Raw genomic sequence first — 27,654 nt, forward strand, 5'->3', positions numbered from 1 at the left:
CATTAGGGCGACAGGGAGGGGTCGTGGGCACAAGACGACATCATGTATCATCGATGAAGTAGTTGAAGCATCATGCTAGCAGCTCGAACCCAGTTAAGCAATTAATTACAGAGTGGGAGGAGGAAATCCGGCAGGCAGAGGAAAAGTTCGAGACAAACCTGGATGAGTGGCAGGAGGTAGCATCAGACCCTGGTCATATGAGAGAGAGAGAGTAACCCAGTATAAGCAGACTATACGTCTGTTTTGGATGATGAAAAGTATCCTGGCGAAGGCCATGGAACAGTTCCCTCTAGACCAGCGTGCAGGCCCTCGAGGAAATTCAGAGAAGTCAGAGTTTATGAAGGAATTGCAAAAAATCCAGTTTTAGTTGCAGCAACAAAGTGGAAGGTTGAGCTGGATCGAGCAGCATATCCCGTGCATTCCACACTCGGAGCTTCCTGGTTCTACACTGAAGGACCCTGCTCTAATTGACTCTATTGATGATGAACAGTGACATTGCACCCCTGATCTTTTTTGAATGTTTTTATATAGTTATAATTTTATTAGCAATTATGTTTACAATTATCTAACACATAGGAAGTATAAAGACTCTCAGGGGTATATTGCATGCACCCATGATCTTTTTTTAATGTCTTTATATACTTATAATCTTTTTAGCAATTATGTTTATAGTTATCTAGCACATATGAAGTACAAAGACTCTCAGGTGTATGGCATGGTTGGGCAAACTTATATTTTTGTGTTTGTGGATCGCTTGTTTTGCAAATAGGTGGCCAACAGACCTGGTTTCCCACTGAACAGGTTGAAGCCGCCTAACTCATGGATATATAGATGTGACTTGTCTTATTTACGAAAAATTAATAGAAAAGAACCACCAAACTTACAAAAATAAATAAATTATAAATTAATTAATATTATGAAATAAATATTATGATATTTATAATGTTGATATTTAATAGAATTTTTAGTTTTTTTCTAATTTCTATGTCTGTGCATTATTTAATAATTATAAACAATCACTACAATTAAAATAATAAAATTATAGGAGCAAATGTTGAATTTGTAAAGTATGTGATTCTCAAAGTGAAATTAACTATATGTAAAAGGCCTAGTCTAATTTTCAGCTATATATTGAACCTAATATCTTACAAAATAAAATTTAAAATTGAAGCCAAATTAAGAGAAAGAACACTTTGGTTGACAGGGTTACTCCTGAACCACCATGTTTGTCGTGATCTCTTTAACGTTGAGGAAATTAAAAAGCACATTGTCTGAGGCTGAGCAACTCTTTCGTCTGTTCTGTAAGTTCCCCACACACACCCTATGAGATACATCATTTAGTGATTTTATTACAATTCGTATTTCGGCCTCCAAGACATACTTTTGTTTTGTACATGCAGCAGCTACCGAGGCAGAAGCGTTTATAAAACTGACATGAGCCACCTGTAGTTGTTATAAAAGCCATGACAGGTCGCATTGGGTTGTTGTGGCATGTGGAATTGTTCATTGATTTGTTATTTTTACCCAAGCTGCGAGAGAAAATTGTTTTAAAGCATAACATATTACTATGGCAGATCGCCGGCAGCAGTCAGGGTTGACATCTGATCATGAATAAGGGGAAATGTTACACGATGAAACTCCTCTTCCCCAAAATTATTGAATGGTAGCTCTTCCTGGTCAATATTTTGAAGTTCATCTGTTGACCTCTGAGCCTCATCTTTGGTGACATTGCTTTCTTCAAGGGTTTTAGAGGTGCGCTAAGGGTTTTCGAATTGGGGTTCATCCGTAGAAGGGTCGGAAAGCACGGGAGGGAGCTTTGTCTTACCCAACTCAGCAAAGTCGAAATTGAAGCTCTGAGCTGCCGAATCATGGAGATGACTTGATCCCTGGCGACCCCCATGCTGTGGGTTTTTCCACTATATGGAGCTCTGTCCCGCTTTCATAGCCTTGATCGAATTGAACATTAGTGCTCCTGTAGCTCGGAGCCGCAGCGGTGGCGGCCAATCGTCATAGCCTATGCGCCCGGTTAGCGGCCAGTTTCAGATCGTTAGCTTGGGATTGTTCAAGTAACTTGAGAGTGGCACAGTCGAGGTCTCTTACTAATTGTAATCGCGAAGGAAATGCTTTGAGAGCAGAGGATGAGATTGATAATGGTGAGGATGGAGGACTAGTTTTACAGCGCTGTAGTCTCCCATTTCTCTTGAATCCGCATACCTGATTATAAATGCAGTTGTGACTTGTTGAGAGTCTTTTTGGTAGGTTTTTTCGGTCGAAATCCGGCAGGAATTTATTGGAATCGTATGTTTGATAGGTAGTTTCTGCACAATCAAAGTGTCCCAGGGGTTGTGGCTTTTTGAGAGTCTTTCCGACAGGTTTTTCCGGTCGAAATCGGCAGGAATTTATTGGAATCGTATGTTTGATAGCTAGTTTCTGCACAATCAAAGTGTCCCGGGTGTTTTTCAGGGTGCTGAATCCAAATATGCAGTTAAAAAACCATTTTAACTGCAACAAATCAAAATTTAACCTCAATTTGTTCCGCCGGATTCCGTCACCGGAATCTCCAAAAAGTCGCATTATAGACAACTCCATATAAATCAAAGCGCTGACATATGGGTCAGATATTAGGGTGAATAGTCAAAAACACCGGAGGGCGAAGGAAATTTTGTTGTGGATTTTAATATCCCTAAAATACGAATTTTAATAATGGGCTGGCTCCTGTACATTTGATTTAGTTTGACTTCAGCTTCATTTCATTTGGCGGTTTCTCGCTTTGACTTAGTTCTGGTTTATCTGATTTTTTTTAAGATATTTAAAAATTTAGACTGAAAATAAATTTTAAAAATTTGACTTAAACTTTATAAGTTTGACCTAGTTCTTTAATTTTTGTTTATCAGATTTTTAAAATATTTCACAAAAAATGAATGATGCCATTTGAGTTACCTCTCAATACCATTTCACTTATGTTTATCAGATTTTTAAAATATTTCACAGTCTACCATGGAAATTAATTGCTCAATACCATTTCACTTATGTTTATCAGATTTTTAAAATATTTCACAGTCTACAATGGACATAAAACAATTAATGCTAAAAATAGATGTAGCACATCAAAATCCCCTAACCCCAAAATCCTAAAACCATAAAACTAGAACACAAATTTCCTAAATTTCTGGCATCATACAGGTAACTACTCTGATTAAGATGACAGACATGCGGGGCTTAGTGTCTACTCCGGTTTGATTAACTGCTTTAACAAACTCCCGACGGAGTTGATCAGTCCAGTGCACGCGGCATGTCTTGAAACTGTTCATGTCTTGCACCACATGACCGTGTTGGTGTACATGCACTAGCCGTAGACTTAGACTAGCTGTAGACTAGTTATGTTGGTGTACATGCACCTAGATTAGCTCTAGTTAACTTATTGCTTGCATGCATGCGTCACAGCACACTTAGCTTTAGTTAACTTTAGTTAGCTGCATGCACAACTAAGCTTAACTTAGTTGCTTTTGTGTATTTATTCTAAACCTCATAATGTAGAATTACTTTTCATTCTTTTCTCAATCTTTCTCCTTGCCTTGCAAGCTTGTTATTGTTTTGCAGATCTAGATCTATCTGTGTTTCTCACAAATCTTACATGGTATCAGAGCACAGGGATTTGTAAATCAGTGCACAAGCAATTTATTTGCAGGTTCAGAAGATTGAAGCAACAACAAAGAATGGAGTCTAAATTGGAGTTTCCACAATCGGCAATTCTCACTCCATATAACTATTTCGAATGGAAGCCAAAGATTCAACTTCATCTCAGAAGTAGAGGCTTATTTCGAATAACCATGGAAACGGAAGTTGAACCAACATCGGCAGTGGAGAAATCAAGATATTTCAATCGCATGGACGAGGCCTTCGGCATCCTATGTTTATCTATTTCTCCAGAACTGCTATTTCATGTTGAATCATGTTCAACTCCAAATGAGGTATGGAAAATTTTGGAAGAATTGTTTGGAAAACAAAATGAAATGCTTAGAATGGTAGAGGATTCGATTGCAATTTATAGAAATAGCCGTGAAAACTTTAGCTTAGAACCGGAGGACCCGCATGTCGCCAGCCTGTACGCCACCAACTACGTCCAAGGTCTCCAAGAAACCGACGATGGTGACCCTAACCAGTCGGAGGGCACCATCAGAGGCACTGGCTGTGCAAACGTTGCATGCACGGGAAATGAGCCAAAGAAGGATAATGTAGCAGCCATGGCCGCGTCCCTCGCAACAGGATCTGGTCAGGCCCAAGCTATGAATCCGGCTTTGACCTCCATGGGTTCTTTAAATTCTCCACTGCAAACCCTCAATCCTCCCCTAAACCCTGGATTGAGTTCGGCTTTGAACCCTGCTCTGAGCAATTCACTATTGGGTGCAGCACCGCCTCTTCATCATTCTGGGCCGTTTCCTGCATTCTATGATCAGCATCCGCAGCCGCCGCCGCAGCATTCTCAGCCCCTTTACTCTCAATCTCGCTCGGATTACGAGCCCGTGACAAGGTCATTCAAAGGGCTTTCTGGACCACTTCCTTCTGATGTTGCGGCCGAGCTTTATAACGCGCCCAACTTTCTTATGCAAGGACTGGCCAAGGGAGCATCCGGCATGGCTGGATTGAGCAGGGCTCGCTTGGCTCCGCCTACTCAGCGCTTCGGCGCCTCCGCCTCTAACCGTAAATTCGCCCTTTGCCTTCCGAGCACGGGCAGCTATACTGGTTCGTTTCGAAATGTGGTAATGGCCATCAGTGCAAAAGGGGACTAGGCCCTGCAACATTTTCTTTCTCACGATCAAGAAAACTTCAAACCCAATCCCATAACTGCCGGCACGTCGTGCCGTTGGTCCGTGAAGAAACTCGATATTGCCATCCTGGAGCAGCTCCACCAGCGCGGGAATTGTGCCGGAGGCACCGATTTTCGCCTTGTTTTCGTCCAGCGCCGAGAGGCTGAACAGCGTGGCCGCGGCGTTCTCGCGGGCCGCCATCGTGTGCCCGCTGCGGAGCACCTTGACCACGGGCTCAATGGCCCCTTCTTTCACAATCAGTGCTTTGTTCGCCTCGTGGATGCTCTGGTTGAAGAACGCCGTCACGGTGTGCTCCTGAGTCTCGGCGTTGTCGCTCTGCAGGATGTGAACACAGTGGTGACCACGTGGAAGGGAATTAGCGTGATGGATACCGTGCTGTGCCAGATTGGCAGGACAGAAGTTTTGAGGGACATTGTTTATTTGTATAAACATGTTCTGGAGGATTTTCTTGATTTATATATTGCAGACTTTTACTTCGGGCTCCTCACTGTTGGTCCCGAGGGTGGATTGGCTACTCCTCTCACCACTGAAGCAGGAGGAGTTCCTCTCAGATTCACCAACGATCTTGACATCGATGATTATGCGCTGGAACGGCCCCCAGATTGGGTGGTCCGAATTCGCCTACACGTCGCCCAACAGATCGCTGGAAATATGTAAACCTCAAAATCCTCCGAGGGTGAACGTGGAATACGAGCATATATGCGGTCGACCTCTGGGTTTGAGATTCAACAAACGGACTGGTTATCTGCCAACGTTCGAGGAATACTTGGAGAACGGGAAAGTTAGCTCTGGTGCATCCTCTTTTTTCTTTTTTTTTTGCATTGTATATGGGTACCTAAAATGGCCGTGTTGCCGGGACCCATTCATTATTGCATCAAACTCACCTAAGTTATGCTTAAGGGGGGGTGTTGGTGTACATGCACTAGCCGTAGACTAGCCGTAGACTTAGACTAGCTGTAGACTAGTTATGTTGGTGTACATGCACCTAGATTAGCTCTAGTTAACTTATTGCTTGCATGCATGCGTCACAGCACACTTAGCTTTAGTTAACTTTAGTTAGCTGCATGCACAACTAAGCTTAACTTAGTTGCTTTTGTGTATTTATTCTAAACCTCATAATGTAGAATTACTTTTCATTCTTTTCTCAATCTTTCTCCTTGCCTTGCAAGCTTGTTATTGTTTTGCAGATCTAGATCTATCTGTGTTTCTCACAAATCTTACAGACCGCCGCCGTGTTTTCGCTTCTTGGAAGCTGTCGACTCACTCCACACTCTGCTGTGGTCCGACTGATCTCCGTGGCTTTTCTCGAGCTTATGACGATGACTTTGTTGTCCATGGCTGCTAATGACGTGCTGCCAAATGGTCTGAAGCTCTTCCATTCTGATGATTGCAGGCGCCGCCTCTTATGCTTCTCATTACAATATCTGTTTCACCATTTGCAGACATCACTGCACACCCAGTCCAGAAAGTTGGGGTACTTAACTGCGACGCTAACCGTGTTTGCTATTTGGTTGTCGAACTAAAAATGCAGTATTCTAACCATTATGTTTTTCCGGTCTTGAAAGTTATGGAAATTCCCATTATATTTTGGAAAAATTTGATAGAGTTTTTGTAAATCTAAATAAAAATTGTTAAATTTTATAATTTTAGTTGTCTTAGAAGTTTTTGATGGTGCTGAATTTCTTTCTACATATCTACAAAAATTTTCTATTTTTTTAAACCCAAATTCCAACTCCTTTTAACAATCCGCACACTTCCTCCATTTCCTCCACTAAAAATGGAAACGTATTCATTCATTTAAGACCGAATCACTTTACCTAAGACGAACACGCCAAACCCAATACCGCAGACCTCGCTCATCCCAATATCAAATCTATCTCTGTTTTCCGTTACCAAAGAAATTGCTTGAGAAACACGCGTGCATGCTGTGACGGATAACAACCACAACGCAACAAGAAAACACATGATAATTCTTCTTCTTCTTTTTTAATCCATCTTCAATCATCAATGCAGTATCCGCTCATGATGTAGGAATTTACAGGGTAAGTTCCTCAGACAGAACACCAAAGGACACCGCTCACAAACAGATCACAGATCAATACACCAGTACTTTTGACGTAGTTAAAACCCTCAAAGAGGGAAACAGTCCACGACCTGAGCCAACGCGGCCACTTCAGGCAATTTATTAATAAAAGAATGAAAAATTACATAAGCTTCTCTCATGAACAGTGAACCTACAAATGACCCTCCATGCTCTTTAAATAGAGATCATGGACCAATTAGGTGTTAAGCCACAAATCAAGTGTCGGTAATACCAAAGAGAGAATGAACCGTCACATCACTACATATCGTGACCGTCGGATTGTAAGTTACAAAATGTACATAGTAAAGAAACACACTTTACCTAACTCTATACTAGACCAAATTATACTTAACTATTTCATATGTGTCGGAATATCCTAATATGCCCCCTTTAGAACAACTTGGGATAGGATTGAAGGATTTAGAAATATGACACAATAGGAGAAGAAAGGAGGCACTAGAGCCTATCCCCCCTTAGTGACAACTTCTTGAACTCCAACCATAAATCGAAGTTTAGTGAACTTTGCCTCTGTGAGAGCCTTTGTAAAGATGTCTGCAACTTGATCATCTGTTGAACAATATTGCACTTCAAGAACAGGGTCATGAATGAGCTTTCTGATGAAGTGCATGTGCAGTTCAATGTGTTTGTTGCGCTGATGTTGGACTGGATCTTTGCATAGTTGAATGGCACTTTGATTATCACACCAAAGTATAGTCAGATGTTGCTGCTGAAAACCAAACTCTGACAGGATCTGGCGAAGCCACAAGGCTTCCTTGCTAGCTTCTACGGCACCACGATACTCTGCTTCTGCTGAAGAAAGAGAAATGGCACCTTGCTTCCTGCAAGCCCATGTAATAGGTCCTGAACCAAGAGTGAACACATACCGTGCAGTAGACTTCTGATCATCAGGGTCACCAGCCCAATCGGAATCAGTGAAACCAACCAATAGGGGAGATGCTTCGGCACTGGAATGAATCCCAAACAGAATTGTACCTCGAACATAACGAAGTATTCTTTTAGTTGTTTTCCAATGACTTTCATGTGTGTTTTGCAAAAACCGAGCAACAAGGCCAACACCAAAGGAAAGGTCAGGACTAGTATGGGTTAGATACAAAAGTTTATCCTACAAGTTGATGGTATAAGGTAGCATCAACTTCAGGAGAAGTACAAGTGACTGAAAGTTTGACTACGGACTGAAAGGGAGAAGGGGCTGCCTTACAGTCTTCCATGTGAAAATGGCGTAGAATATCACAGGCATACTTGGACTGGGAAAGGGAAATAGCTTCCTTGGATTGCAAGACTTGAAGACCAAGAAAATAATGTAAGTGTCCTAAGTCTCTCATTTCAAACTTCCTTCTAAGACTAGACTTCACATGGTTTATAAGGTTGGGATCACTACCAGTCAGGATAAGATCATCAACATAAAGAACAAGAATGATAAGAGACTTGCCCACTTTCTTGGTGTAGACACTATTGTCAGAATGACACATAGAAAAGCCATTTTCTAAAAGAAAGTTATCCATTTTGGTGTACCAAGCTCGAAGAGCTTGCTTGAGACCATAAAGGGATTTCTTAAGCCGACATACAAGGCTGGAGTCTGTTTGTATAAAGTCAATAGGTTGTTCCTTATATATTTATTCATGCAAGTCCCCATGCAAGAAGGCGGATTTAACATCCATCTGATGGACTTCCCATTTGAAAGAGGCAACAAGGGAAAGAACAAGGCAGATAGAGTTCATTTTGGCAACAGGGGAGAAGGTTTCAATGTAGTCAATGCCTTCAACTTGTGAAAAACCCTTAGCAACAAGACGAGCTTTATGTTTATCAACTTTCCCATCTGGTCCCTACTTGGTTCTGTAAACCCATTTGCATATAACAAGTTTTCGTCCCTTTGGTAGAGGAACAAGATCCCATGTATCATTTGCCAATAATGAATGATATTCTTCATTCATAGTTGCTTCCCAATCTGGATGGCCTGAAGCTTCTGCAAAGGTGTCAAGATCATAATTCACTGAAGCTTGAGCCAGTAATGAAGAGGATCTATCAAACTGAGAACGTGTACGTCGCTGATCTGTAGGATCACCGGCAAGATCACCTGCTGCATCCCGAGTAGCACGGACCCATTTTAGAAGCTGAGGAGCTGAAGGAGGATCCTAAGAAGGTGGGGGAGGATTTTCATCCTCGCTTTCATCATCTGAAGAAGAAATATTTTCAAAAGTAGAAGAGATAGGGAGAGGTGGCACATCCGCCAAACTAGGCTCGTAGGCCGATATATTTTCAGCAAACTTTACATCTCTTCTAATGATAACATTTTTGGACTTAAGTGGAATAATTCTATATCCTTTGACATCTTCAGAATATCCAACAAAAATACATTTTTCACTCTTAGGTTCTAAAGCTTTATATTTCTCATCTGGAATATGAGCCCATGCTTCACTTCCAAAAACACGAAAGTGACTTACATCTGGTTTAATTGAGCTCCATGCTTCTTCTGGAGTGATATTCTTTAAAACCTTAGTAGGAGTGTGATTTGTTATGTAATTTGCACAGTTAATTGCTTTTGCCAAATAAATTAAGACTAAGTCCTTTAGATTGAAGCATACAATTAGCCATTTTCTTTAATATGCGATTCTTCCTTTCAGCTACACCATTTGGTTGTGTAGTATATGGAACAATATGTTGCATTTGAATTCCATTCTCAGTGAAAAAGTTGATGAATTTTTTGTTAACATATTCTCCGCCATTATCAGACCTTAGCTTAAGAATTTGATGTCCAGATTGTTTTTCAACAAAGGCCTTAAAGGCTAAGAACATGTTAAATGCTTCACTCTTGAGTTTTAATAAGTATATCCAAGTGCGTCTGGAGAAATCATCAATGAAAGTTAAGAAATACTTGTAGCCAGAGAATGAAGCAACTGGAAGTGGACCACATAAATCACTATGCACAAGCTGTAAAGAGGCTGAGGCGTGCCAAGAGGCATGTTTATCAAAACTGTCCCGATGATGTTTTTCCAGTCCACATCCGGAACAAACAGCATCTCTACAAGATACCATTGGAAGACCTGCCACCATATTTTATTTACATAGATTTTGAAGAGAGCGATAGTTTAAGTAACCAAATTGCTCATGCCAAAGTTTGCTCACTTCATCATTATGAGCAACAAATACCGAGGAAAGATTTGATGACCCAAAGTTGTGAAACTTATACAACCTTGTAGAATCATCAGCAATGTCAGTAGCTAAAATCTGTCTAGGATCTCTCAGGTCCTTAATTACAACATTGTGAGGTGAAAATTCAACGACTTTACCTTCACCTGAATGAGTTACCTGATATACAGATAGAAGGTTGTCGGATAAGGTTGGAACACATAATACATCATTAAATTGATCATTGTCTATATGAACAGTTCCAGTCCCTACAACACTAAGAGATATATCATCACCAACATATATATTTTTGGTGTTACAATCATTTAAAGAAGAAAACATGGCTTTGTTTTTGGCCATGTGATAAGAAGCTCCGGAATCAATGAACCACTCATGAGAATGAGAAGAAGAAGATACATGTAGTGCATAGCCAGACCGAGATGTTTGACAACCACATGCAGAAAGAGCCATTCCTGAAGATGAAGTTGAAGTTGAAGAGTGCTCCAAATGGATGGTATGCTTCTTCATTGCTGCTTCCAAGGCTTCCATCTTCTTAAAGAATTTGGATTCTAAGTGGCCATCTCGATTACAAAAGTTGCAATGTCTATCAGTCTTCTTCCCTTTGTTTTTATTTGTCTTATCATTTTGCTGAAATGATTTTTCATTTTGAGGCTGAAATTGCTTAGGACCCTTGTTTGGTTTAGGACCATTCCTTTTAGGATACAACTTCTTAGGATTCTTTGGATTTGGTTGTTGTTGGGTGGCTAACGCTTTCTTGGAAGAGTTTCCAAGATTAAGAAGACCAAGGTGTAAGAGTTTTTCTTGCTCTCTTACTAAAGAATCACAAAAAGAATCAAAGGAAGGGGACTTGTAGTCATGTCCTTGAGAAATGAAGGCTTCTCTTGTAGAATGGAAGGTGGAAACAAACACAGAGTAGGCTGGTCCCAACTTAGTAAGAATGGAATAGATAAGGTTACTATATTCTTTCTTAACCTTAACAGCTTCCAACAAAAGTCTAAGGGTCTTGAACTTGGACAAAAAATTTTCAATGCAAGAAAAATTATTGGGGTCCAATGTAAGCAACTCATTTTCAAGTTGATGGGCTCTAAGTTCATTTTTTATTCCAAAAACTTTAGTAAGTTGTTTCAATGCTTCATCAGGAGTATCAAGTTCTGCAATATGGAATCTAAGATCTGGAGAAATAGACATCCCTATCAACCCACATGCTTGATCTTACCTATTTTCCCATTTAGCTGCCTTATCTTCATCTTTCGGTTTGGTTTCTTGGCCTGAGGCTATTCTGTAGAGACCTTTACTTCTAAGTAAATCCACAATGTAGAACCACCATTGAAAGTAGTTGGTGTTGTTAAGAATAACTTGGCATGGACATTCCATTTTAACAGAAACTGAAGCTATAGATGCTGAAACTAAGTGCTCCAATGGAAAGATCTCAAAAAATTAGGCTGTTTAAAAAAAATGGTTCTGAAAACGGCTTCCGGATGAAGAAGTTATGGCTTTTTGAAGAAAATTTGATGAAGATGCCGACGAAGTGCAGGAATGTGCGAAAATGAAAAATCCGCCCCCACAAAAAGGAGACTTGAACTCAAGACCTCTACTCTCATAAATTAGCTTTGGACCAAGTGAGCTATACAAAAGGTTTGAAAGAGGGAGAGAGGGGGGGGTTGAAGCTTTGGGTTGTGTGCTTGCTTTGAGAAAGCTCTTTTTCCCTACAAAACAAAAAACACAAAATCCAACACAGACATACAAAAAAAAACAAACCTTGCGGCTCAAAGTTAGCTTTAGCCGGAAACTAAATATTTTCCTCAATGTTTCTGATTTTTTGAGATCACACTAAGGCGCAGTGGAAAAGAGAATATGCATGAGAAAAATCCTTCCTTTCTGTTTCTGATTTGCCTAGATCGCACAGAGTCGCGGGGCAAAGAGCATAAGCAGAAATGAAAGATATAGATCTGGTAATAAAAAAAGCTAAATAAACCGAAACCGAAATAAACAGAGAGAAAATAACTGTAAACTTCAAATAAACACTGTATACCTCCAGATCTTAAAAATGACGTAGCTAGGGCTACTGGAAACCTTTTTGCATGAAACGAAAGGGGTTCCTCACCAGAACAGATGCTCCCAACACAATAGAGCAGTCCTCTCAGCCCAAAAGTAGTAAAAACATTAGATCTAGGAAACGACAGTCGGATGCAGTTCTACCGGCTTCAGATTTGGATAATCAACGGACGTGGCCCTCAAATAGCTCTGATACCATGTAGGAATTTACAGGGTAAGTTCCTTAGACAGAACAACAAAGGACACTGCTCACAAACAGATCACAGATCAATACACTTGTACTTTTGACATGGTTAAAACCCTCAAAGAGGGAAACAATCCACTGCCTGAGCCAACGCGGCCACTTCAGGCGATTTATTAATAAAAGAATGAAAAATTACATAAGCTTCTCTCATGAATAGTTAACCTACAAATGACCCTCCATGCTCTTTAAATAGAGATCATGGACCAATCGGGTGTTAAGCCACGGATCAAGTGTCGGTAATACCAAGGAGAGAATGAACCGTCAGATCACTACATAGCGTGACAGTCGGATTGTAAGTTACAAAATGTACATAGTAAAGAAACACACTTTACCTAACTCTATACTAGACTAAGTTATACTTAACTTTTTCCTATCTGTCGGAATATCCTAACACATGATAATTCTCTCTCTCTATCCGCGTTGTCTAACTATTGTATTTCTTTTTGTAACCATTTATTTAGAAGTATTTGAATATTTCGCAATATATAAAGTTTCAATATCTTGAAAAATTGTCTAAATTTTTTTAAGTGTCGATTTATTTTTTAAATTCATCCCTACAAAACAATTTTGGATGAGATTGTTATATATCTAATTAACAATTTTGAATGAGATTGTTATATATCTAATTTTGAAGATTATTATATTTTTTTCAGTTTAAATGTGCTTTTGGTATACAAATAGATTTAGTGTTTGCAAAAATTTGTAAAGCAGCTTCGATTACAAAGATTATATTTTAAAGTTATAAATTTAATCACTACATTTCTAACAAAAATCACTACAAAGTATGCCCAAAGTAAGCTTTATACTCGGAAGAGAAAGACCATAGATTTATTTGTGACAAAATATGCCCAAAGTTAGTGTCTGTGAGATTCAATCTGGGTGGTTTTCATTGAAAACTTAACGATGCTTGGGAACTACACCATCTGTAGCAATATGGTTATAGAATTAGTCATGATATGGTTTGTCGAAGATGAAAAATTATTTTTAGATTGCAGTCATTGCATATCCTCAACCGTTGGTGACAGTACACAAATCATGATGAAAGTGATGTGTAGTCCAGTGTTTATTATTGGCAAGACACACAGAGAATACACTCACTCTTGTAATCGCATTGTAGGAGCATTCTCTCCAAGATAGCGAGGGAAATAGTGTCGTCCTCCACCACCAGAAAACGGAGTCCTTTTGGAAATATTTTCTTGTGTCTTCTTTGATTATCTGCAACGATTGTTTGCAGAGCAACATTTTCTCTCTTAGAAGAAATTTCACAGGGGCAGAGGAGAGGAGTTTGGCTCATATAACACTTGCAGTAAGATAAGTGTCATGTCTTTATCTTGGCGGTAGTCTTTCAACCGTTCGTAGACAGGTGCGGCATCACTACCCAATTTCATTTCATCAATACTTTAAGTGTGGACTACGCCTCACATTCAATACTTAGAATATTTTTACTTCACTAAGAATTCATCATTCATTTTACACAACAGAAACATTCATCTTTAACCTCATTCACATATAAAAGTAAACAAGTAAAATTAATCTTTAAGGGATGTGAAACTCCCTGATAAGAGCTTCCCCACAATAATATAACAGTATAATTTTACAGTTTCATATACAAGCCGGTCTTTCAAGGCAATCCCAAAATATACCTTGGCCAAAAATGCCAAACTGCAATTTTCAGAATTCTGCTCAAGCTGTCGTTCAGAGCGACCCCATTATCGTTCAACCTTGCCTGTTTCTTCATTCAGGGAAGTCCGCCCTATCGTGCGACCTTGCCCACTATACCCGTGCTTCACAACTCATCACACCATGTGGCCTACCCGAGTCATCGTGCAGCACCACCCGGCATTTTCATTCACCCGGCCCGCGACTCATCTTAACTATCCACCTCTGGTCCGTGGGTCATGTTAACTCCCCTGTGCCCATGTCTTACCCACCGCCGGACACTTTTTTCGAACTACCCGACTGTTATGTTCGCCTAGCTCGTGAGTCATGTAGGCTCGCCCGAGTTCGGGTCGCACTGCCGAGCCTTGTGTTGTGGAGCGGGCACGCCCAACTCGTCGGTCGTTCACTCTACCCGTTCACTCCAACCACTAGCTCGCCTGACTCACCCGAACTACCAGCTTGCCCGACTCGCCCAAACCACTCGCTCATTCGCCTATCCAAACTTCCACCCTCCGCCCGACTACCCATCCGCAGTGTACTTGCGGCAAACCCGCCCTTGCTGCAACTCGGTTCACCGAACCTTCGGTTCCGTTCGCCCACAAACTTGTGCCTTCGTCTGGTTCCTTGCCTTAGTGCTTCAGGCTATTCACCCACCTGCATCTAAGCCTCCTTCTATGCTCGCCCTCCTTCGGACTTCAAGTGTATGCTTGTTAGTGGCTTGTTGCTTGAATGATTTTCTCCCACCATGCGTCCTCTTACTTATACACATCGCCATGGTTTTAACGTGGGTCGGCCTACCTAGGTCGACCTCCCAACTTGACTATACATGCCCTCAACTCAAGTCAACTCGCCCCCTCATTTCTCCCCGTTGGGTCCACTTACTCGGTCTCTCACCGTATAAGTTTGCCTTTGTGAGTTTCCACACTTAACCAAATTTTGTCTCCTCCGTTGGCTTGTCGCATGCCAACTTGTATCATCGTCACATAACCTCACACACGACTCACTTGCTCACCGACTCATCGCATTTAACCGAGGGTGCATTTCTCTAACTTGTCGCACGTTGAACACACAACTCATGGGCATGACATACCCCCCCACTCTAAACATTTGTCCTCCTCGACAACCACCATTTCCAAGACTATAAGTCCACACAAATGCGTGTATGTGTAATCCAAATGTGTCCACCTCTTGCCCTGCTTCATGCCATAGATATGTCAAAATCTGCAAGAAATCATGCGGTGGTACCCCTGATGTTGGTGACTATTTGGGTAGCTAATCTAATCGTACATCACCTGCATAAGAACGCATGCCCCTACATCATCATGACTCATCACTGCATGCTGCTTCTCAACTGTGTTCATCTCACGCCAGATGTCTACTCAAAATGTTGGAGACTCACTGCCGTGAGCAGCTAACAATGAGCCTCATCTCCATGATAATCTAACAAAATGGGGAGGAATTGGAGCTTGAAGGCTCTCCCTCTTCCTCACATATCAACTCAATCCATCTATTAGGATCCTCCACTTCTAACCTCTGCAAGTATGCTTCCCGATCCTTTGTTTGAACATCTGATCTAGCATCCTCATCCTTCTCCATTACCTCTAGTTTGCTTGATAGATCCAAAATAATATGAGACAACGTTCAAATCACCTGTGACTGTTCCATAAGTTTTCCCTCCATAGAAGACAACCTCTTATAGACTTCTTCATCTCATTTGACATCCTCCATATTCATCGCTATCAACTTACACTTGGCTTTCGTAGCCCCTATGGTTGGCACACCAATGGGTACATCCTCTCACCCATCGTAAATGTACAACTTCCTCATATGTAGACTATCATAGCTTTGAATTGCTTCAAAATTCCATGTCTAGCACAACTTTGTAGTCATCTCTCCACACCATTATGAAATCGACCTTCCCTTTCCATTCACCTAGTGTCACATCGATCTTCTCAGCCACACCAATCATATAATCAATAAGAGAGTTCACTGCTTTCATTTGAGTCTAAACTGGTACAAACTTCAGCCCAATCTTCCTCGCTGTATCTTCACTCATGAAGTTATGAGTTCCACCACTATCCACCATAGTGAGAACAGTGCCATTCCCAATCTTCATCTCCACATACTCCAACTGGTTTCTCTCAGGATCTCTTCATGAGATTGCTTTCATAGCCACTACAGCTCCTAGAATCTGCATAACTCCAACAAAAGTTTCTTCTTTATTCTTCTTCACATCGGATTTTGTTATTGCTACCACTTTTAGTCTTGAAGGACAATTATTTATCGTATGTGGTTCTTCACGTATCCAACATTTCAATGGCTTCCTTGTTTTCGTCTTAGCATACTATCTCGAAGGCTCTTTTTTTGTAGTCTTCTCTTTTGGTCTGTCACTATTTTTCTTTCTCTCTTCAATTCCTTCATCATAATGTTCTACCAAGCGATCAACTGCTGCAAACACTTCTTCAAGTGTTTTAATCTTTTTCCTCTTCACCTCATTGCGTGTGCAAGGCTTCAATCCTATAATGAAATTGAGTACCTTGTCTCTTTCCACCATATCAGGTAGTTCCAAAACTGTACTTGAGAATTCCCATTGATAAGCTTGTAGGCTCCCTTTTTGCTTTATATACTTTATCTTCATCCTTGCATCCCATGTCTCGTCTCATATACTCAAATGAGTTTGCAAAGCCTTCTTCATGTCATCCCACGAAGTGATATCCTTAGCATTGCCACTAGCAATCTAGTCCATCTTTCTTCGCCACCACATCTTAGCACCTTCGATAAGAATTGAGTAGCTACCTTTACTTTGGCCTCCTCATCAAACATCCCCAGATGATCCAAGTATTTCTCCATATCCCATATAAAGTTACCAAGAGTCTTCGCACATCTCATCCCATCATAAGAATCAGGTTCCTTGACTTTCACATGAGCAACTCCTCCACCACAACTTTGCCCAATAGCCTTTTTCAAAACCGTTATCTCATTCTGAGCATCTTAAATATCTTTCTTCAATTTCAAGTTTTCTGCCAAACCTTAGTCCCTTACACCTCCAATCTCTTTAATTTCCTTCTCTATTTGTGTATACAGCCATTCCGTATACTCATACCGATTTTGAGATCTTCAAAATCTTCCTTCAACTCTGCATATTTCACCTACAACCCTGCTGCCATATCTCTATGTTCAGCATATTCAGACTTCACCGAAGCTAAGTCATATGCCAACTCCTCAATCCTATCCACCACTCGATCCATCAGAACTAACTCGGCCTCTTTGCTAGATTCACCTGTCATAACTTGAGGCTCCTCTTCCTGTTTTGCCATTTACTTCCTTTATGATCTAGTAGTGATCATAAACCGATCAAAAGCCTCCGCCATTGCTTGTCTGAAGTGTAGAGGTATTCCTCTCTATTCTTGCAATCTCGTTCGACTGAATTAGGGCCTCTGATACCAACTATCACAATCCTATTCTACCGGTAGTCTTTCAACTGCTCATAGGAAGGTGCGGCACCACCACCCAATTTCTTTTCACCAATACTTTCAAGTGTGGACTATGCCTAACATTCAATAATTAGAATACTTTTACTTCACTAAGAATTTATCATTCATTTTACACAGCAGAAACATTCATCTTTAACTTCATTCATATATAAAAGTACACAAGTACAATTAAACTTTAAGGGAAGAGAAACTCCCTGATAAGAGCTTGCCCACAATAATATAACAGTATAATTTTACAGTTTCATATACAAGCCAGCCTTTCAAGGCAACACCAAAATATACCTTGGCCAAAAATGCCAAACTGCAATTTTCAGAATTATACCTAAGATGTCATTTAGCTCAGCCCCACTATCGTACAACTTTGCCCATTTCTTTGTTCAAGGTAGTCCACCCTATCATTCCGCCTTGCCCACTTTACCCATGATTCCCAACTCGTCGCATTGTGTCGCCTTCCCGAGTCACCGTGTAGCTTGATCTGGTTTTGTCATTCACCCGGTCTGCAAGTCGTGTTAACTCTCTAACTGATGTTGTTGGTCACCCAATCCATGGGTTGTATTAACTCCCTGGCGCCCGTGTCTTACCCATCACCTGACACTTAGTTCAGACTACCCGACTATTAGGTTCGCCCGACTCGAGGTTCGTGCAGGCTGGCCTAAGTTCGGGTCGCACCGCCCAGCCTTGTGTTGTCGGCGCACCCAACTTCTGAGTCGTGTGCTCCGCCTTTTCACCCGAACCACTAGCTCCCCTGATTTGCTTGAACTACTAGCTCGCATGACTCGCTCGAACCACCCGCTCGTCTGCCTGTCCAAACTTCCACCCTCCACCCTACTACCTATCTGCAATATACCCACGGCAAACCCACCCTTGCTGCAACCCAGTTCACCCGACCTGCGGTTTCATTTGCCCACCAACTTGCACCTTCATCTGATTCCTCACCTTGGTGCTTTAACCTATTCACCCACCTGCACCTCAGCCTCCTTCTATGCTTTCCCTCCTTCACACTTCAAGTGTATACTTGTGAGTGGCTTGTTGCTTAAATGATTTTCTCACACCATGCGTCCTCTTTCTCATACACTTCGCCATGGTTATAATGTGGGTTGGCTTGCCCAGGCCAACCTCACAACTTGACTGTACATGCCCCCAAGTTCCATCAGCTCACCCCCTCATGTTGCCCCATCTAGTCCACTTCGCACGCGAGCTCGTTCCATCATTGTATAATGTCGCACACAACTCACTCGCTCACCGACTCGTTGCACCTGGCTTGTCGCCCATCGACTTGTCGCATTTAACCAAGGGTGCGTCACCCCAACTTGTCACACATTGTATGCACAACTCATGGGTGTGACAGTAAGTCTTCTATTGCGAGAGGATGTTGCAACTACACAGAGGCTTAAATAATACACATGAAATAACTCACAAAAAAACAGAATAGAAACAAAAAGGTTGCGGTAAATTTCCTCATGAAGGTTTAAGACCACATCGCAATATAACATTCTTAGTATTATATTTCAAAACATAGGAAAATATATTCGTGTGATAAATGGAGGCTACAGCGCCAAGTGAAAACACAAAAGACTTATTGTGATTTATGCATCACTAGGTTGCAGAGTAAATGTGTGTAAAACTCGTTTTCATGCGCCCACCAATATTTCCTCCACGGTTTTCTCCTCACTACCTCACAGACTTTCACCCTTTCTCGTTTTGTCAACCTTACAAATGACTCTTTACGTTCATATTTATCTCAACATACAAATTTGACATTAATACATGAAAAAGCAAATAATTAATACATAGGATGGGTGATTATTCAACATAATTGGTTTTTTGAACTTGCAGGTGTTGTGAAGTGTGGCCAAGAATCGCGGAGTAAATGTTTGTCCATACCTATTTACCAAAATTCATTAAATCCCTTAAACTCTCTATTGTCTTGGGAATGGTCACTGTTGTACTTTTGCGCTCACTTCAGTCCTTTCGCCTGCAAAAAAAATTCCTACCCTGCAGTAGTTGACTGGGCAAGCATGGTGTTTGTCATTGTTTTTAAGACATTGATTGGGATTAATATTTCCAACATCCTCCCATAGAAAACCTTAGGCATTGACTCTACTTTTTCAACATGATTTTCTCTACAACTAATGGAGGAATAGCTCAGATGAAATCCATCTTTTAACTCCTCCCATGACCAGCGTTGACTGTGGCTATATAGTTACCTTAAATAACAAAACCAACCCATCTGAGTTTGGGTCAAACCATTTCTAATGCTATGCAGACAAATGTCATGCAGTCATCTACAAATATTACATAAACCAACATCGCCTCCACCTCCCGCCAGTTTCGATTCCTGTTCTAAGTTATCATCATGTGGCCACCATAAATTCTACTTTACCATCTTCTGCACACAAATTTTTTGAGCAACATTTTTTTGAAATTTCACTTGTCCGCATGGCAACATCGGAGCCAGGGATTGAGACTCTCCGTTGGTGGGGTTTATGCTCCCTTGGGAAGCGTCCTCTAAAGATGCTCCAGGTCTGTCTTGATAGAGACCATCCAAGAAGCTTCGATAGGTTTTTGTTTGGATCTTTTCAAATATGTTTGTGAATTTGTAACTTTCTAGATAGATTTGTAAGATTATGGGTAGAAATTTGTCATTTCAATGATTTTGATTCTTCACGTCACCCTGTGAATGCTACTTAAATCATGTAACATTAAACTAATTAATTCAACTGTATTTTTGCTTTAAAAATCATGGAAATTTAGACCATATTTTGATAAAATCTGGCAGGACTTTTTCTAAATCCAAGATATAGCTGTCAAACTTCAATATTTTGGGTATCTTAGAGGTTTTCCATGGTGTTGAATCCATTTCCACCATCAAAAACAAGATTCCAAAACTGCTACTCCAAGATTTTTTGAATTTTTTTTACCCCAGCCACTTTTGACCATCCGGACAATTCCACTGCTCCGTAGATGACTCTGATTAATTCTACCACAACAACCGAGAAAATTTTGTATAGACTATATCAAATGTGTTATTAAAACTCATTATTTCTCCCATCAATTCTCGAAAAATGTGTGAAAAAAAGAACATTTAAAGTTGTTTTTAAGTGAGTTTTTATTTTTGGAATATATTGGCGATTTATAATTGAAATTAGTGAAAAAACTTATAATCAAATCTTAATTTGTGTTTAAACTAATTTTTTTTATTGCATATATAATTTAACATGGAAAACCAATTAAATGGATAATAAACCATAGAACTTTTCAAAAAACCACACTGAAGCACAACTCCATTTTAATATTTTAATATTTTAATATTGTAACTGCTAGCAAACTCCATTAGTGTTAATTCTTCGACAACTCCTATGCAGTTCACTGAAATGATGACAGTGGAAGACATTATCTCAACGTCACTTAAGGTAACAGATGTCTGGTCACGGATAAGCAATGCGACAGATGTGACCTGCAATGCGAAGCACTAAAGGAGTGGACACATTTACTATGGAGTAGTCTATAAAGCGACTTTTTAGAATCTGATGTGACCTTGCAATCTATGGATGGTCATACATGGCATAGACAATTCGACGACCATTTCAGTTTTTCGGCAGTTGTACAAGTCTCGCCGATTTCTGAGTTACACATTGAATGCTTCGCCAACTTACTGTTGTAGCCAAGCATTAATACAAGACTGGTACTCCCACGCCCATTTGAATTTCATGAAGTTGCCTCTCGTCCCAATTTGAATTTAAATTTTATTACATGTTGGTGTGCAGATGAATTGTGTTGTTAATGCCTCGGCAAAAGCTAGTGGAGCTATCCATGGAAGTCTGACAAGGTCTTTCTTCTGCATCGCTCGCAACGAGAGGAAATCGGGCATCCGCATGCTCTAACTCCAGAGTCTATCTCTTGTGCTAGTGTGATTATAGACTACTAGCACCCAATTGGTCTACAGATCAAAATGATATCCACAAAATACATCTAAAAAGTTGCTCGGAAAAATCCACAAAAGTTTTGGGAAGTAGAAAGTCTAATGCAAGAAATTGTAACCTTGCATGATAATGGAGTCAAAGGGAAACTGATTCCCTGCACTCCCTCAGATGAGCAAGAAATAAAGAGACAAATTAAAGAATTGTTACAAATGCAGCTCATTGAGCCAAGTGAGTCTCATTACTCTTGTTCAATGTTTTTGGTAAGAAATCATTCTAAGATAGTTAGGGGTAAACCTAGAATGGTAATAAATTACAAACCCCTTAATGCAATCACTCAGAGTTTTAATTATCCACTACCAAGGCCAGAAACCATAATGCAGAAAATACAACACAGAAAGGTATTCAACAAATTTGACATGAGGTCTGGATATTATCAAATTCAAATATAGAAAGAAGACAGGCATAAAACTGCTTTTATTTCTCCTGTCGGGTTTTACCAATGGAAAGTCGTTCCATTTGGTTTAAAAAATGCCCCTACATTCTTGCAAAGAAGAATGAATTTTTTTTTTGCCAAGTATGATTTTATTGTTACATATATTGATGACATTCCCATTCATAGTCTAGATGTTCAAACCCATTTAGAGAATTTAGGGATTTTTCTAAAAGAAGTTCAGCAGCATGGCATAGTTTTATCAGAAAGAAAAATGACTTTGTTTCAAGACAATATAGATTTTCTGGGAATTAATGTAGTCAATGGTGCAGTTCAGTTGCAACCACATGTATTAACCAAATTGTCACAGTTTCCAGATGACTTGAAAGATACAAAAACAATTCAAAGATTCTTAGGAGTCCTAAATTACATTCACAAGTACATCCCAAGATTGACAGAGAAAACAACTCCAATCAGGAAACATCTCAAAGAGGGATGGTCACCAGAAGCAACAACAACAGTTAAACAGTTGAAAGCAGAATGTCAGCAATTGCCAAAGCTCCAACCACCAGGTGACGGTTTGCTTATTCTCCAAACTGATGCTTCTTTAAATTTTTGGGCAGCCGTTCTTTTTGAACGAAGGGAGAAAGGTGAAGAAAGACTTTGTGCCTATGCATCAGGTGAATTCACACCCAGCCAAAAGAATTATTTTATAGCAGAAAAAGAGACACTGGCTATATTCAATGGGATACAAAGGTTTGAGTTATATCTTACTCCCGTGAAATTTTTAATACGAACAGACTCCAAGAATTTTAAATACTTCTTATCTGCCAAAATATCAAGACAGATTGCAAAAGGAAGAATTCTTGCATGGCAGATTTGGTTCCAACAGTTTGATTTTGAAGTTGAGTGGATCCCAGGTAATTCAAATTATTTGACAGATTCATTAACCAGGGATATGAATAAAGCATTCATTACTTGTCCAGGTTCGTGTTTTACCATTCCAGGTAAAGGTCCACAGGACGACAGTTTTTATACATTTGTTGACAGATTCAGGCTACTTGAAGGACATGCAAGCCATCTTGCAGAGGAAATCAAAAAAGTTGTGGGAATGACACCGAGAAGAAAAACTTGGATCCGAAAATGCCAAGCATGGCAATTCAAGAATGTAGGTATGTCTTTAGGCCTAGATGCTGAACTGGTAAAAGCATATCCTTTGCCTAACATGAAGATAAAATTATTTTTAGAAGTATCTCAGATCTATGGTCTAGCGAATATACTAAACAAATGGTATGGACCCTCAAGGTTTTAAATTTTTATCAACTTATTGGAGGGATTGATTTTTCTCTCAGCATTTTCACAGGAGCAAAAATTTTAGATCTTGAAGAAATTCCTATAAAGCCTGAATTAGGAAAATATATTCTATCTTTAAAAATCCCAGATATTTTTGAGGAATTGGAAGCATCTTTTCTGCAAAGGATTGACGAGAATTATGCAGCAAACGACACTTTTCCTCAATATGAAATTTTTGAAGGATTTGCTAACTGGGAGATAAAAGATGGTTTCTGCAGGAAAAAGCCAACCACTAGGATATCTCAGTGCATTCAAAGGATGCTACAATATCTCAGAACTTTCTCATCCCCTTGGGATTATCACAGTCTCAGGTTAAGAGAAAGTATTGACCCTAATCCTTTTGCACAAGTTTTTAGTCATGAGAGGATCAGAGAAATCGAAACCAGCAATAATGAAGAGATGATTAAGCAGCATGCTAGATGGTTCAGTGAGTTTGGAAATCTTAAGTTGATAGAAAAAATACAGATTCTACAAAAGATGGATGATTTACAAGGAGAACCCAAGGCATTAAAATTTATGATTAATCAAAAGTCTTTGGTAACTACCAGTGTTATTTCACCTAATTGGAATAACAATGTAATCCATATTATTAGCTTGATGATTTCAAATAGAATCTATACATCAATGATTTTTGAATTATGTTGGCAACACAAAGATTTTATGAGTAATAATTGCAGAGAATGGGTTCAACATGCAACTGAAAGTTCCACTAAAATGTTTCAAGTTTTTAAATGGGAACTCTTAAACGGCATCGAATTGGTAGTACAGAGGTCACCCATAGTCCGAAATGTCTTTAAAGATTATTTTATAGATATCGAGATTAGCCTTTTATCTTTCTTGAACAAGTGGGAAAAAGAAGCGGCTATGCATACACCTCAACAACAGGGTCTCCACTGAATAAAGACAAATACAGAAAAGGGAGAATCATCAAGAACATCATCAAGAAGGACAATAATTTTAGATGAAGACACCAAAATAAAAGGAAAAGCAACAGAATCTAATTTACAGGACGAGCTGACAGATGCCCAAGACCCAACAGATATCGATGAAGAGTACTCTAGGCTGATGGAACGTCACCACCAAAAAATGCTCAATGCATTCAGGCCAGCACATGATTCTTCTGATGAATCTGATCCTGATAATGACTATGATTCAGATAGGAGTCCTATAGGACCATGGTAGGATATGATAGAATCTTTTGTACCAGAAACGTTGAGTAGACACCATCGGCAAAAATATGTTGATGTTTGTCTAGCACTAGCAGACAGTTCTAATAGTTCTATTAAAAGAATGTATGTATTAGATGGTTGTGTTAGAATTCTTCCAAATAGACCAAAAATACCACGACCCATAGTCATGCCAGAAAAACATGTGTTACCAGCAATCCAAGAAAATGAACAACCTCCTGTCAGTGGAAGAAAATATTTTTATCGTCATATTCCTTTACCAGATGAATCTAGTTCTTCCACCAGTATCCTGCTGTCTACAAACTAGTTGTACATACCAGAAGAAAAACCTTTCTTTGCTGTAAATAAAATGTTTCGAACATATGTTAGTTTAACTCCACCCATTGAGGAATTCCAGTTTGCAAATCGCAGATTTGTAAAAGGAGGAAAATGGTCGCCTAAAACAAAATTCAGTACTTCTTCGTCCAATACTAGACAACCAGCAACAAGAGCTGACTGTGCTCCATTACTAGAACAAAATTCACAGAATCCAAAAGATATGGACCAAATATACTAGATAGGAAACAATCTAACCACTTGGTGTTCTCACGCTGAAGATGTTCTAGATGACTTAGGTAAACAAGCTGATCCAATAAAAGCTAATCTGAAATTGCTTTATGATGAGAAATAATCAGAAAAGCTAGAAAAGGAAGAAAGAAGAAGAAGGAGACATAAGAAGAAGGCCAAAGAAATTCCTAAGTTTCACATAGATATGAGTGCACCTAATTATTGGGATCAAGAAGAAGAAGAAGAATCAAAAGAAGCAGTAACTGCAACAAGTGCAGAAGAATCCACTTCTAAGAACACTGGAAAGCTAACCAGTGAAAGAGAAACATATAAAACAGATAAACCTTTTGTTTCAAAAAAAGAAGTGATGACCCTGGAACAAGCTGCCTCTAAATTTCCTTCTTTTATCTTGCCTTCCATAAATAATCAGAATAAGGCTCATATCCTGAAAGAAGTCAATAAGTATCCACGTGTTGAAGAAGATCTGTATGCTGCCAACACTAGTGGCTATATCTTAGATTTGGATAATTCTTCAAACCCTGGAGAATCAATCCGGATTTGGATAGGTGCTCTTTATCAAATGCAGGTCACAACAAAATTAGATAATGTATCCATTATGGTCCTAGCAGAAAAACGCATGACTGGTATAGTCTATGATTGGTGGATGGGACCATCAGAGGAAGAGAGAAGAGCCGTCATGGAAGCCGGACTGTCTACATTAGAATTATTGCTAAAAACACAGTTCGTGCCAGAACCAGTTGATGAGAAAAAGCAATTGATAACAGATCTTAGTCGAATGGAATTAAAAGATATGAAATATTTTGATCAATTCAGTAGAGATTTCATGGCTAAGGTTTTTAAAGCTAACCTCTCAAATGATGTGGCTCAAAAAAATTATTTTTTGTCAAAGTTACCAGGCAATCTAGGAAACCTTATTATGAAAGATCTAGATGTACAAAACAAAAGACTAGATCAATTTTATTGGGTAGACCTTCTTTTCAGAATCACGGAGAAAGTCAAATACTTATGCTAGAAAAAGATGGCACATGACATCACACCCAGTTCTAATGTTTGCAGAATAATGCTATCATGGACACCATTCAAAAAGAAGAGGAAGACAAAGAGGTGTGGTAGATTTAAACCAAGAGAGTCTCAAATCCAAGAAAGTCATTCCGCAAGTATAAATTTTTAAAGAAAAGATGATGATTTACTTATGATTAAATTCAAAGACTTATAAGCAGCAGATCTGTGGTAGATTACTTCTCCTCAACCGAACATGCACACGCAACTATGACCTCTCTCCACAGGTCTTCAAACGCCTTCGCCTTATAGTTACAGGTTCTTTTGGATTACATAAACTATCCTCAGATAGGCGGCCCAGTAGGCTTCGATATTAATAAAAACAAGCAGAATACATAAGGCGTATTACAATACTAGATCTCAGAGTTCTCTGTCAAGTGATGATCTTGAACTTCTGCCGATCTTCTTTTATATACTTTCTAACTCTACTGTACTAAACTACAATGATAGAATATAAATAATTTAGGATCCTTTCGGCATATTTTCGCCAATGGTGTCTACTCAACTTTTATGATACAAAAGATTCTATCATATCCTACCATGGTCCTATAGGACTCCTATCTTAATCATAGTCATTATCAGGATCAAACTCATCAAAAAAATCATGTGCTGGCCTGAATGCATCGAGCATTTTTTGGTGGTGACATTCCATCAGCCTAGAGTACTCTTCGTCGATATCTGTTGGGTCCTAGGCATCTGTCAGCTCGTCCTATAAAGTAGATTCTGTTTCTTTTCATTTTCTTTTGGTGTCTTCATCTAAAATTATTGTCCTTCTTGATGATGTTCTTGACGATTCTCCCTTTTCCGTATTTGTCTTTATTCGGTGGAGACCCTTTTGTTGAGGTGTATACATAGCCGCTTGCTTTTCCCACTTGTTCAAGAAAGATAAAGGGCTAATCTCGATATCTAGAAAAGAATCTTTAAAGACATTTCAGACTGTGGGTGACCTTTGTACTCCCAATTCGATTATGTTTAAGAGTTTCCATTTAAAAGTTTGAAACATATTAGTGGAACTCTCGATTGCATGTTGAACCCATTCTCTGCAATTATTACTCATAAAATCTTTGTGTTGCCAGCCTAATTCGAAAATCATTGATGTACAGATTCTATTTGAAATCATCAGGCTAATAATATGGATTACATTGTTATTCCAATTAGGTGAAATAACACTGATAGTTACCAAAGCCTTTTGATTAATCATAAATTTTAATGCCTTGGGTTCTCCTTGTAAATCATCCATCTTTTGTAGAATCTGTATTTTTTCTATCAACTTAAGATTTCCAAACTCACTGAACCATCCAGCATGTTGCTTAATCATTTCTTCATTATTGCTGGTTTCGATTTCTTTCATCCTCTCATGACTAAAAACTCGTGCAAAAGGATTAGGGTCAATACTTTCTCTTAACTTGAGACTGTGATAATCCCAAGGGGATGAGAAAGTTCTGAGATATTGTAGCGTCCTTTGAATGCACTGAGATGTCCTAGTGGTTGGTTCTTTCCTGCAGAAACCATCTTTTATCTCCCAGTCAACAAATCCTTCAAAAATTTCATATTGAGGAAAAGTGTCGTTTGCTGCATAATTCTTGTCAATCCTCTGCAGAAA

At 39.5% G+C, this 27,654-nt stretch overlaps 1 pseudogene; it reads right to left on the bottom strand.

Annotated features, from left to right (window-relative positions):
* Window positions 1-1,565: 1,565 nt before the first annotated feature.
* LOC149236040 (two-component response regulator ORR22-like) overlaps window positions 1,566-27,654 on the bottom strand; it is a 149,976-nt pseudogene continuing 123,887 nt past the window's right edge.

This window comes from Pinus tabuliformis, chromosome 8 (assembly GCF_031772625.1).
Source record: "Pinus tabuliformis cultivar Carrire ecotype Pingquan chromosome 8, CPIR1, whole genome shotgun sequence".
Classification (NCBI taxonomy): domain Eukaryota; kingdom Viridiplantae; phylum Streptophyta; class Pinopsida; order Pinales; family Pinaceae; genus Pinus; species Pinus tabuliformis.